The sequence below is a fragment of the Ascaphus truei genome, chromosome 4, assembly GCF_040206685.1.
Source record: "Ascaphus truei isolate aAscTru1 chromosome 4, aAscTru1.hap1, whole genome shotgun sequence".
NCBI classification, from domain to species: Eukaryota; Metazoa; Chordata; class Amphibia; order Anura; family Ascaphidae; genus Ascaphus; species Ascaphus truei.
In genome coordinates, this window is record NC_134486.1 from 272,942,188 (window position 1) to 272,954,497 (window position 12,310).

The window sequence follows — 12,310 nt, forward strand, 5'->3', positions numbered from 1 at the left end:
GGAAGGACAATGCCACATACCCACAGTAGCGAAGGCAGGCCCAGTAGGTGGTTTGTAGTGTTGCTGGGTCTGGGTATGAAGAAAAAGGGTTAATCCAATACTCGCCAAGGGTAGGAGAGGTACACGTAGCCGTTATCCTTAAGCCATGGGTCAAGAGCCAGAGATAATCCAAATGCAAAGCCAGGTCGGTACACGAGAGGTAATTGTAGAAATCAAAGCAAGACAGGGCTGGACAAGCCAGGCACACACAAGGCTAAACAAAAGTTATGTTCAGCAAGGTATGCCAGGAAAAGGCAGTCCTATATAGGAGACAGGAACCAGTAGGGGAGGGAGCGGAGGCAGGGCCTCCGCTGATGCCAAGGATAGGCTGCAGGAGACAAGGGCTCATAGCTAAATTTGACACGTAGCTGGGGCTCGTTGCGCACCATCATGCGCGTGCACCATGCACAGCAGAGGTGCACCGCGTCCCGAGGGGGCGGAGTTATGCTCGGTGACCGTGCATAGAAGGAGCGGGTGTGTGCGCGCTCTGTAACAGGAACGGTGATGCGCACATCAGCGGGGGGCGAATCGTCGGCAGCTGCCGCTGCAGTAATATAGGTAAGCGAGGAGGGAATGCGCCGCAAGGGACGCGCTCCCCGATTCCTCACAACACCATTCTTGTTCATTCTTTTTCTGATAGTTGAGTCATGAACACTCATTATCCAAGGCAAGAGTGGCCTGCACATCCTTGGATGTTACTCTGGGGTTTTTTGTGACTTCCTGAATCATTTGCCAGTTTGTTCTTGGATTTTGGTAGGATGACTGTGGCTTTGAACGTTCTCCATTTGTAGACTACCTATCTCACAGTGGATTCGTGAAGCCCAAATCCTTAGAAATGGTTTTGTAACCCTTTCTAGACTGATGAGCATCAATAACTGTTTTTCTGAGGTCTTCAGATATTTGTTTTGATCGTGGCATGATGTGTTTCCACACACCTGGATGGTTAAGACCAGACTCACAAAGTTTCTGATCTGTATATAGGGTGGGGCCTGGCAAACTCACCCATGAAGATCTACCTAATTATATAAACACCTGATTCTAATTAGCCCCTTTAATTTAACCGATTTAACGAGGGTTTCACTTACTTTTGCACATAACCTGACTCTTAATTACTCATTGTTTGTCTAATTCATACATTATTTTGTTTCAAAAGACATGAAATTGGTTAATATAAACCCTATTGGATATTTAAGAAAAGACTGGTTTTGACTCAAGAAGGTTATCATAAGAAAACTATGGAATATCCGTAAATTGTTATTGGGGTTCACAAACTTTTTCTCACCACTATAACTGGTATACAAATAATTGCATCTTTTGTATTAAAAAGAAGAAAGGCGAGTAGTTCGAAAAAGAATCAGCACAATCATACAATATCAAAAAAAAAAACTTGAGTAACCCAGAGCCCTCTCCTTCGAGATGGATTGAATAGAAAAAAAAATGTATTAACCTTGAGGACATGTATATTTGAAAGAGTGTACACAAAATTAATAAATTGGTTCAACCAATTGTACTAAACATATGATATAAGATAGGGTTGACTTGGTGCCAGTAAAAGAATAGTGATGATCCGCATAGCCACTGGTTGATAAAGATTTGCACCGATAAACTTTTTTTCTGCAGCACACAATATACAGTTGTAGGGATGTGTTATATTCCCTTTGCTGCAGCAAATTCCCAAATGTAGTGGTGGAGGTTCCGCGGCGGCCCGACAGTATAGGGCGCCGCCATGTTGTTGCGCAATAGTGGGGAGCGAGGTCAGGGCGGAGAGAAGTCGCGCATGCGCAGTGCAAGCGCGCGAACAGCTGGCCAATAAGGGTTAGGCTCAGCCAGTAACTACAACTCCCAGGAGCCTTAGCGGAGTCACCTGACGCCAGGGAGCCAATGGGAGGGCTGGATTCTCGGGAGGCAGGAAAGGGAAGCATGGGGGAGAGAACACGCTAGCCAGAGGGCACCGGAGAAGCAAGGGAAGAGGTAGTGTGGGTGCAGGGGGTCCGTGACCCACATGCATAGGTTAGATCTTCCCTGCAGGCCCTAGGAGTTTCCCTGAGTCACAGTATATTGTGTTGCTGCAGGGACGCCCTGTAGTGATAGCATACCACCCCTTACTGTACAACAGATTGGGACAAAGTGTGCGGAGTTGCGATTGCTGCTAGTCATCTGGAATCAGACGATCGGACACTGCGACATCAGAAAGCAAAGCGTTGGATCGACGGATCCTTTTCGAAGCTGTTACCGGTCACCGCAGTGACCGGAAGGTATTTACAACAAGTGCACCAACACCGGTCAACAGGCGCTGATCCCGCCTTAGGGAGCACTCTTTGGGGACACTAAGAGGAGTGGCCAAAGGACTGAGCCTACATACATACACAGTATATGGACATGGGGTGGGGCACGCGGTGACGGGGCAGAGACATTACACATTAGGAGAGTGGCCGAGCCACTAGAGTTATATCGGTAGTGAATGTGTTGTTGCTATGATAGAGTTATAAGGTTCATTAATGCATTGCAGTAAACAGTTTCAGTCATATGTGTGTTGCTATGGTTCTTGCCCAGGGGAATCTTACATGATGGGGATCCTGGGTAAGTGGAGGCGCTGCCGCTAAAATAAATGTTACCCCAGGCTCCCAGCTAGCGGAGGCTCAGATCTCCTGGAGCCACAGGTGTGTGCAGTACCCGTAGTCTCTCTAGAGCATAGGAAAGAGGGTACCACAGTATATATTACATTCATATAACAGAAGCTAGGTTTAGCAGTGATATGTTGTGACTTGAGTGTGTTGGTTGGCTCTTGTGGTATGTTATATTATCAGTAGAACTTGGTTTGTCGTCGGTGGAATGCAGTATATGATATAAAAGCCTTTTAGAGTACTGCCAACTGACACACACTGCCAGTCTTCCACAACCTAACACAAGGAAAAAAGGCAAAAAAGGCAAAAAAGCCGCACCGCTTCAAAGAAAAACGAAGAGGGTGAAAAAATGAACGAATTTATTAAGGACAAAAAACAGAGAAAATCACACTGGCATGTTTCGCCTGAGAAGGCTTTATCAAAGTGTACACTTTATAACACCGGAGCTTGACAAAGGGCTGTTTGGCGTCAAACGTCGCTCTATTATTTTTTATTGCTTGTCTCTTATGATGTAATAAATTTATATTTATATTAATCTAACCTTGGAGTGCCGTGGACGTTTTCTATTTTAGTATTGTTTTGATCTGGTGAAGTGAACATCAATCGTCCAACGAGCACCTATTCTACACCTATGTTTCCATTTATTTTCAGGAGTGCTATCACCAAATGTTGTGTGTGTTTATATACATATAATTATTATTATTTTGGTCTTGTGGTGTATTTCTTACAATCTGATCTCTACTCTATTATCATGAAGCGGCTGCACTGCACATCGAATGAGAGCCTAAAAGTAAAAATATTAGATTCTACAAAACGAAGATGGAAAGAGTAATATTAAAATCTTATTTTTTTTTGTGTGTAGGTTATTTCCCAGATTACATATGTAATATTTCTAAAATCTTTATTTTAATGCACAACATCTTTTTCTGTGGATTATTTTCTTATGAGGACACATCTTTAAATATATATATATATATATATATATATATATATATATATATATATATATATATATATGGTTATTTCCCCGATTAAATATGTAATATTTCTAAAATCTTTATTTTAATGCACAACATCTTTTTCTGTGGATTATTTTCTTATGAGCACACATCTTTAAATATATGTAAGGGGGTCACCCCCGGTTCCCCTGATCTTCCTTTGCCCTCTGCCTTACCCCTGTGGCAGTGGGGGAAGGGGACGGCGACTTCTCCCGGCAGGCACTGCCATCTTGGTTGCGGCGCGAGGTTCGCGCAATGCGCAGAGGTTGGCCAGGGTAGCGGTGGCCATCGCCAGTGTGCCGGAGCTCTGGGAGGTTGCGCAGGTGCAGTTAAGCGTAGCAGCGGCCATTACCAGCGTCGTACATGCGCAGTAAAGATCGCGCACACGGTCCCCATAGGAAAGAGCTGTGCCAAGGACTACAATTCCCAGCAGCCTCTGGGGATTGCACTTTCACCCTGGTCACAGGCAGCATTGGAGCCAATAGAGCTGGCAGATTCTCATGCTGCAGAGTTGCAACAATGTTGTGTGCAGACAGGATTTTTGTCAGTTGGAGCTGGGAGCAGGAAGGGGAAGGAAGGGTGTAGGGAGCAAGTGGCTCCTACACCAGGTAAGGTCCCCCATATCCCAGGCAGGCCCCAACCCACCAGGCTAGTGGGTAATTAATAAGGGACGGCCCCAGTCTTGTCAGTTTCACGGCTGTCCGTGCTGTGAGGGCTGACAAGAAGGCATTGTGTGTGTGTGCAGCACGTTCGCTGCCAGTACCAAGTAGGTTGCAGTGCATTACTGCAGGTGCTTGGAGTATTAGTAGCAGTCAGGACCGGGAAGAGCTAGGGGAAGGTAATGTACACAGAGCAGGGCTCTGCTGTACTAGGCCAGAGAAACCCCAGGCCCCAGGTAGGCCCCACTCCCCACTAGGTTAGTGGGTAAGTTCATAGGGAAGGCCCCTAGGTTAGGGACCCTGCCCCATTAGCTATTTGCTAGTTAGGGACACAGCGGACGCTGCGTTTTCCTGCTGAGAGACTTGGGCTCAAGTCTCTGCCATTAAAGAGAGCTGGATTATCTTCAGGGTGGGATCGCCCCTGATGGATCACCACGTGGGTGGATCCTGGATGTCGTGTAGGAACTCGTCTGATCCTTTGTGAAGTCCCGTTGCAGGCCCGAGCACTGGAGTGCTCGGCAGGTAACCTTATCAACAAGTGCACCAACAATCCTATTAGCTTTAATAGTGACTGCGCAGTCACACATATCCTTTCTCTGTAGAGTGTGGGACATTGTGTGGGGTTACTGGACACGGGTTGGGATCACCCAGTGATAGGGGGCTAGCGTCCTGCGAGACGCAGTAGTCAGTGTCTCCTCTAGGGAGGGACACCTGTTGATATTATATGAAAGTACGTTCAATGCTCGCAAGTAAAATCATTGGTTGTATTACATGCTGTTGTGTGATATATATATATTGTCCTGCGAGGATCACTCCCCCTCGGGTGGGAGCCATCGCAGATGGAGGCGCTGCACCGAGTACAGGGTTACTCCTAATATAATTGCCCCAGGTTCCCCGTGGCGGAAGCTCAGCCCTCCTGTGAGCCTAACAGGTAAAGCACCACACCTGGTAACTGTAGGTTCTCCGCACTCACACTATATCTGCGATTGGGTGGGGTGGAATACCCGTTACATATATATAAGAGGTTATCTGACATATCTCTTAATACAGTCCTGCGATCACTTGCGGTTGTAGAAGTTCAGGTTCTCTGGCCTTAGCCCTCTTACTACTGACATCTAATAATACCAAAGTCCCCAAGTAGAATTAATAACCATAATCTAGTGGTGCCTCCACCCAAAAAGGAACTAGTCACCAAATAAGGTGTTGGCAATAAATGCTTCAAGGATTGTACATGTAAAAAGAGATGAGTCATCCCCTAGAAAGTAGATTACTACTTACAACTTCAACTTACAACTGCAACTAATTACAACTACAAATATCCCTTTATATAATACTTAGAGAAATAGCTGTTAACAAAAAGGAACACACCAGAGATACCTGGGAAACATGCTAATTTGGAAATGCAAAATCTACTCAAATTATTTAAATTAGCATATTTCCCATACGGGTCTCCTCTGCATTAAAACCCCTATTTCAGGTTCTGGATGAGAGTAAATTGAACAGGCACCTAAACGCGTTAGAGGTGCAGGGGTATGCTTCCCCTCCTCTTTTTAACCATGCATCAATAAAGGATTTCGTATACAGCACAGTCCAGCCTCAGAAATTTTCTTCCTGCATCGTGGTGGCCGCTGATTTGCCTCTCCTCGTCGGTACAGGTGCCTGTTCAATTTTCTATACCAGCAAAGGAGCACACAGAGCCGGTTTCATTCCGTGGATATACGTGAGTACATCGCTGCCTCATGAGAGCTGCCCCAGGCACACAGGGTCTACATAGCTCAGGGAGACAGAGAGGTCTGGGGGGGTTCTAGGACTTCCCCCATACAACTCTCCATGCTCCTGCTAGACCGTCTGCCATCTAGGGGTTAATGCACACAGCCTCAAGCATGCATTTATAATACCACGTGACCCGGCTTCTAAAGCAGAAAGACATTCATGTTTCAATAGTGGGTTTTTAACTCTGCAGCCCTGGTTGATTGGGGTCTCCACCCCAGTATTTTTTTGTTCTGGATGAGAGTAACACCACCTTTACATATGAACTACAGTAACCAGCATTTCATTAAAGCCTTGTTTTAACAATAATGGATCTCTGTGTTGTTAAGGGGAACACCCTTTTTTCATATCATTAGCACTAATGGCCGGTATAGTTAGTGCAATACGCTTTCAAGACACAAAACAGTATTTAACACTGAGTTATGGCGCTTGGAAGATATGCATTCATAAGCCAATAATGGACCTCTGTGAATTTGGGCCTCCGAAACTTGCGAGGGAAGTCAGTAGACTTGTCAGTGTTAGGATAATCATCTGCAAAGAGTGATATTTTATAGGATTGGTCCCTAACCAAATTTCCTCTAATATCTGGTTTTATCCTAATTTGACATGCTAATGATTTGATTATCAGGGTGAACAAGAGGGGGGAATGGGGCATTCCTATCTTGTTCTGTTAGCCTTTCTAATAGCCTCAAGGCACCCTCCTGAAAACTTTAGGCAGGCTGATGGATGGTCACAGAGCTTCAACTCCTGTGAGAAGGGAACTCTGAAGCCAAATGCTGTTAGAATAGAAGACAAAAAAGACAGTCAAATGCCTTTTCGGAATCTAAGCTCGGCAATAACATCTTTAATTTAGTTTCATTATTATATTGTATTAAGTAAATTATTTTCCTTGTGTTGTCTGAGGCTTATCTTTCATTAATAAAGATCACCTAACCAATGTAAAAAAGTGTGAGAAGAATTAAATTGTCTGTTCACCATAATTTTGCTATTGGTCTGTAGGTCTGAATTCAAGAGTGAGAGGGGGTGGAGCAGTGGGTAAGGATGGCCATTGGTGGGAGATTGGGAAATTGGTCTATGGCATCCACAATCCCCATCATATTGGATCCCTACCTTCCTTTTGTATCACAACCAAGTGGGCTTCTGACACCTGTTGTACTTTACAGTACACAAATGAGTTAAACATTTCCAGCATATGTATATGAATATACATTTGATAGGCCATCTGGCGCATGTGCTTTTACATTTTCTAGGCTTTGAATTACTTGTTTTTATTGTATGTTTGATATTTTGGCATTAAGGGTCCCAAGATCTTCTTCTGATAGTTTAGGGAGGTCACACTCATTAAGATACTTAGATACTTACTCATCTTGGAAGAGGGAGTTTTACCTTAATTTAGGTTATACAAAGCTGAATAATATTGACAAAATGTCATGTTTTTGTAGGGGTCACTAGTAATCTCCCCATTTTTTAGTTTGAGGGCAAGAACTCCATTTGATTCCCATCAATATTTTGGCAATGAGACTATCATGGTTGGGGTTGACCAGACTAATTGCAATCACAATTACCAGGAAGAACACAGAGGTTAATAAATGTAAGTTTATTTGGCTGGAAATAACAGTGAGTCACACGTACAAAACAGTAGAGCAATAACCCCAAAAACAGTGATTTACGAGGGACTCCTAGCTCACTACGTTCAGGGGTGATGGCGAAGCTAGCTTACCCTGGATGTCACCTCCATAGTCCATTCCAGTTCCCAATTATGAGGGAAGACCACCCCAGGTCCACACCGTTCACAGTGCAGTTGGCCTCTAGAAACAGAGACAAACCAAGGACAACCATGGAGCTTGGCTCGGCGTTGACTTCTATAGTTTCCCAGCCCTCATTTAGAAACATTGAGAACCGAGTGCTAACCAATCATCGGTGTCCTTTTAAACATTGAGCCAATCAGAAGGAAGGTGGGTCCAATCCAGAGAGGGGGTGGAGCCAGTGGTGAAGGATGGCACTTAGGGGCGGGCCCTGGGAGAGTGGGAAATTGTACTGACCAATGGGAACCATGCCAATGGAGTTAGGACCCGAATACCCTCCCTGAGTTCAACTCCAGGCCTCCCGCAGGGTTAGACACCTCGCTGCTGATGAGAGAATAGTGCTCCGGCCTTGGAGTGTGTACTCTCCCAGTAGGTCTACGTATTCTTCCCCAGCTCCCCATTGTCCTTAAGCACCGCACCTGGTCCGACACAAAGGCTTGAGCCTTGACTCATTACAGTATATGCCTTATATAAGCCTTTGTTACTGGCCCATGAACACGAGTCACAAAGATAAACTCAAAAACAGGATAAAGACATACATAAACACAAGTTACATATAAAATGGGCTGAGACATTTTAAAACCCTGGGATGACACAATAAACCTTGAAGTGGGTCGCTATTCTGACTAACAGGGACAACAACCTTTAACCTTTTTTTGGGAATGCCATATTACCTCGCCGTCAGAGAATAGGGGCCATATACATCAAACTCCATTAAAGTGGAGGTAATATCGCACCCGCAAAAAATAAAAAAATTACGAGCTTTTGTCAGTTTTTTTTAGGGTTGATCATTGAACCCTTATTGGATTTTGCAGCGGCTGCCCTGATAATGAGCAGGACGGCCTTCATCCCAGCGGCGGTGTTCATTGATTGGCAAAGTGGGTATCTAGGCCCCCCATTGAGGGCTTACAGTAGGTAGGCACAGTGCCAATTTATGGATTTTATTTATATTTATTATATATTGTAATGTATATTTTGTTTAATGTTTATTTTTATGCTTTTCAATGGGAAAAATACCTAGTAGGTACTTATGTTCAGACTCAAGATTCTCAAGTTCTAAAAAAAAATGATATTCAGGGCTTGGGATTCTTTCTTGTTTCTATAAGATGCCTGAGATATAAAGGCTCCTCTTATAAAGGCGTTATGAGGCTCCCATAGAGTGGAGGGCAAAGAAACAGTGCCAACTGCCAACAGTGTTTGCAAATAAACCTTTCATAGAGTTTTTAACCTGTTTAAAAACCTCTGTGGGGTTTAGTAGGGATAATTTAACCTCCAGCGTAGTGAGAGGCAACACAGAAATTCATGGTGACCTCTACTGTAGCGTGATCAGACCATGTTATGTTTCCTATTTTTAGTCTAGCAATGAACTCAGTGTGTCAGAGTCTGAAAAAATAGCCTATCTGGGAGTAGGTGTTACAGTATGTGAAAAGAATGTGTGATCTCTTTTCTTTTTATGGAAGTGCCTCTATGTATCAATAAGAAAGTGTTTTTTTTAAACACTTCCTCAACTTGCTTGCATAAGTGAGTGGTTTTTCTGGGTTAAAATTGAGTCTCCTGGTGAGATTTATCCAAGTCAGGATTTAAAGTCATCCCCAATTATAGTGATCTTCAACGTTAGTTCACTCAGAGGATCCATAAACCCTTCCATAAATTCAATATGTCCATTATTTAATGGACTGTTTAAATCCTGCCAGTGACCCTTAATATTAAAAAACCTATCATCCTTGTCTGTTCTGACTTTGCTCACTTGAGAATCGGCAGATAACTGCAGCTAGTATAGCATAGCAGTATCAAATTGCTGTAGCAGATATTGCAGGGAGCAATCAAAGTGAAAGACTGTCTCTAACGGTACTATGTATCCTGTAAAAGTCTCTAAATGTGGCAATGCTGTAGAGCAGGGTTGCGCAAACTTTTAAGTTTGCGCCCCCCCTGTCTCCGCTCCCCCTTGCCTACGCCCCCCCTCCTTACCTGCTCTCGGGCTCCCTACACGTCATATGATGTCACAACGTCATGTGACACGTTGCCATTTGACCCTGCACTGTCATTTGATGCCAAGGTGTCATGGCAATGTCAGGGAAGAGCCGTCTGAGAGCAGGTAAGTGAAGTTGCAGAAGTCTCGCACCTCCCCCGGCATTTAATTTACATGCATGGGGGAAAAGCGTGGGGGCTCTGAAACCGTGCGTCCCCATTACAAAATCCCACAACCCGCTGGGGGGCGCGCCCCCCAGTTTGCGCACCGCTGCTGTAGAGGGCAGAGAAGTTACAGCTGCCCTAAGATTGTTCCTGTCTTACTGGTCCCATAATCAGACAAATTGCGTTGGTCCCTGAGATGATACGGCTGCGGTGTTTGTTAGTGATTCCCTGGTACCAAGGGGAGTCCTGCTTAACAGTGCATGTATCGCATTTAAATCAGAGTCACAATTGTGACTACAACGGAACCTAAGAAGGACTAATCATAATAGAATTAGGCTGTCACTAGTAGCATACAGATGCAGTCAGCTTTATATCTAATTCTCCCCAGATATTCCAGATGTCCTCCACAGTCTCTCCCACTACTGTGTCACAGTGAGCCACTATTGAGCTGCTTCAACCTTCTCTGTGGTCAGACGGAATTATTATTTGTGTTGTTGCAGTTCAAATTGTGTTTGGCAGGTGGCGCACTGAATATCTTTGCCTATGGGACTCTGAATGTTACAGTACAGTTCAATGTCTGAAGCAGGTGCCTTAGTTGGAGTTAAAGTGTATGTATGTTTCTTTGTTTAATGACCACATGCTTTTCATACTATATCTAATGTAGCCAGGTCACCTGATGGCTACTATTCTGCCCTTGGGATGGCAGTAAACCCTGGTACAATCAGGTTGCCAGTAGTTGATTGGGGTTTCCCCCTCCGAGGGGCTGCATTTGAGTGACATCAGGCCTGGGCATGACGAATCATGAGCCAGACCTCGTGCCCTCCTCCTGGCAGTACTTAAAGGCAATAACGCCCTAAATTTAGTAGTGTCCTTCCCTCTCTGAGGAAGGCAGGTCACACAACTGTGAGCCTGAGATTGGGGTCTTCCCTTGTGCTCTTCCCTCTGGGGAAGAGTGAGTGTGGACCATACCTCTGCCTCTGCTAGGGAGGTGGGGAAGAGCTAGGACGGATCCGAGTGCCCTTGGCCTGTAGTGGCGGTCCAGGGACCATCCTTCAGTGAGAGCTGAGAGTACTGCATCGGGCAGAAACCTGCCATGTAACTGTGCTGTACAGAAGACAATAAACCATTCTTGTTGTTATATACCTACTGATTGGTGCGTGACCTTATTGGGGGGAGAGGTAATAGTTCTACCGTGGGAGATCACCTTCAGTTTCTGGAGCCTATGGCAGATGGAGGCGCTGCACTGCTAAAGAGATATGTGGGTTATGAACCCCAGAAGCCTGGTCCTGTGTCCCCACTACCATCGGTGGATGACTCGGCCCTCCTGTTGCCAGCAGGTATATGCACCATACAATGTAGTAATGGACAAATCTCCCACCGGGTGGGGGAAACACCATTACACTAATGTTTGTATTTCACTTTTTATTAAAAACCAGTATGTATTTGACAGAATCTGTGTCACTTAATTTCTGTGTGGCATGGGACATGATGACAACTCCTCGCAACAAAAGACCAGCTTGTAGCTCTGCAGGTATGATATATTCTGCAATTGAAGTTGTGACAGATAACAAAGAAACTCTATCTGAGATCTATGAGTATATCATTGACAAGTATGAATACTACAAATATTCACCAAACCATGAAAATGTAAGGAATCAGGGAACACGTCCTCTGTGGCGTGTTCCCTCCTTACTTGCTGCAGCGCGCCTCCCCGCTTTGGTTACAGAGCGTGCGCGCACCCGCAGCTCTTCACCCTGTTCCACGGAGCCTGGCTCCGCCCCCTGGTCACACCGCGCATCTGTCACGTGCGGCGCGCACACATGATGTCATGCACCGCTCCCCAGCTGCGTAGCAAGTACACTTAAAGCCCACTTTTCTCCTGCAGCCTATCCCTGCCTCCGCAGAGGACGTGCCTCCGCTCCGCCCCCTGCCTCATTAGTTCCTGTTTCCTTTAAAAGACTTTCACTTTCACTTCTGCCTTGTGAGCATAACCTGTGTAGCCTTGTGTTTCTGCATTTTATGTGCCTTGCATGTGCCTTGTTGCTGTGTTTCTCTGTTGCTTTCTCGTGTAAAGACCTGGCTAGACTATAGGACCCTCTCTGGATAAAGACCCCAGCTTGACTATTGGACCCTCTCTGGAAAACTACCTCGGCTTGTCCCAGACTACCCGCACCTCTCCAACCCCTGACCATGGCTTAACGGACACCGACCATCCCACTGGCTCCACACACGGACTCCGGCAAGTATCTGAACTAACCCGATCTCTCCAACCCAGACCCAGC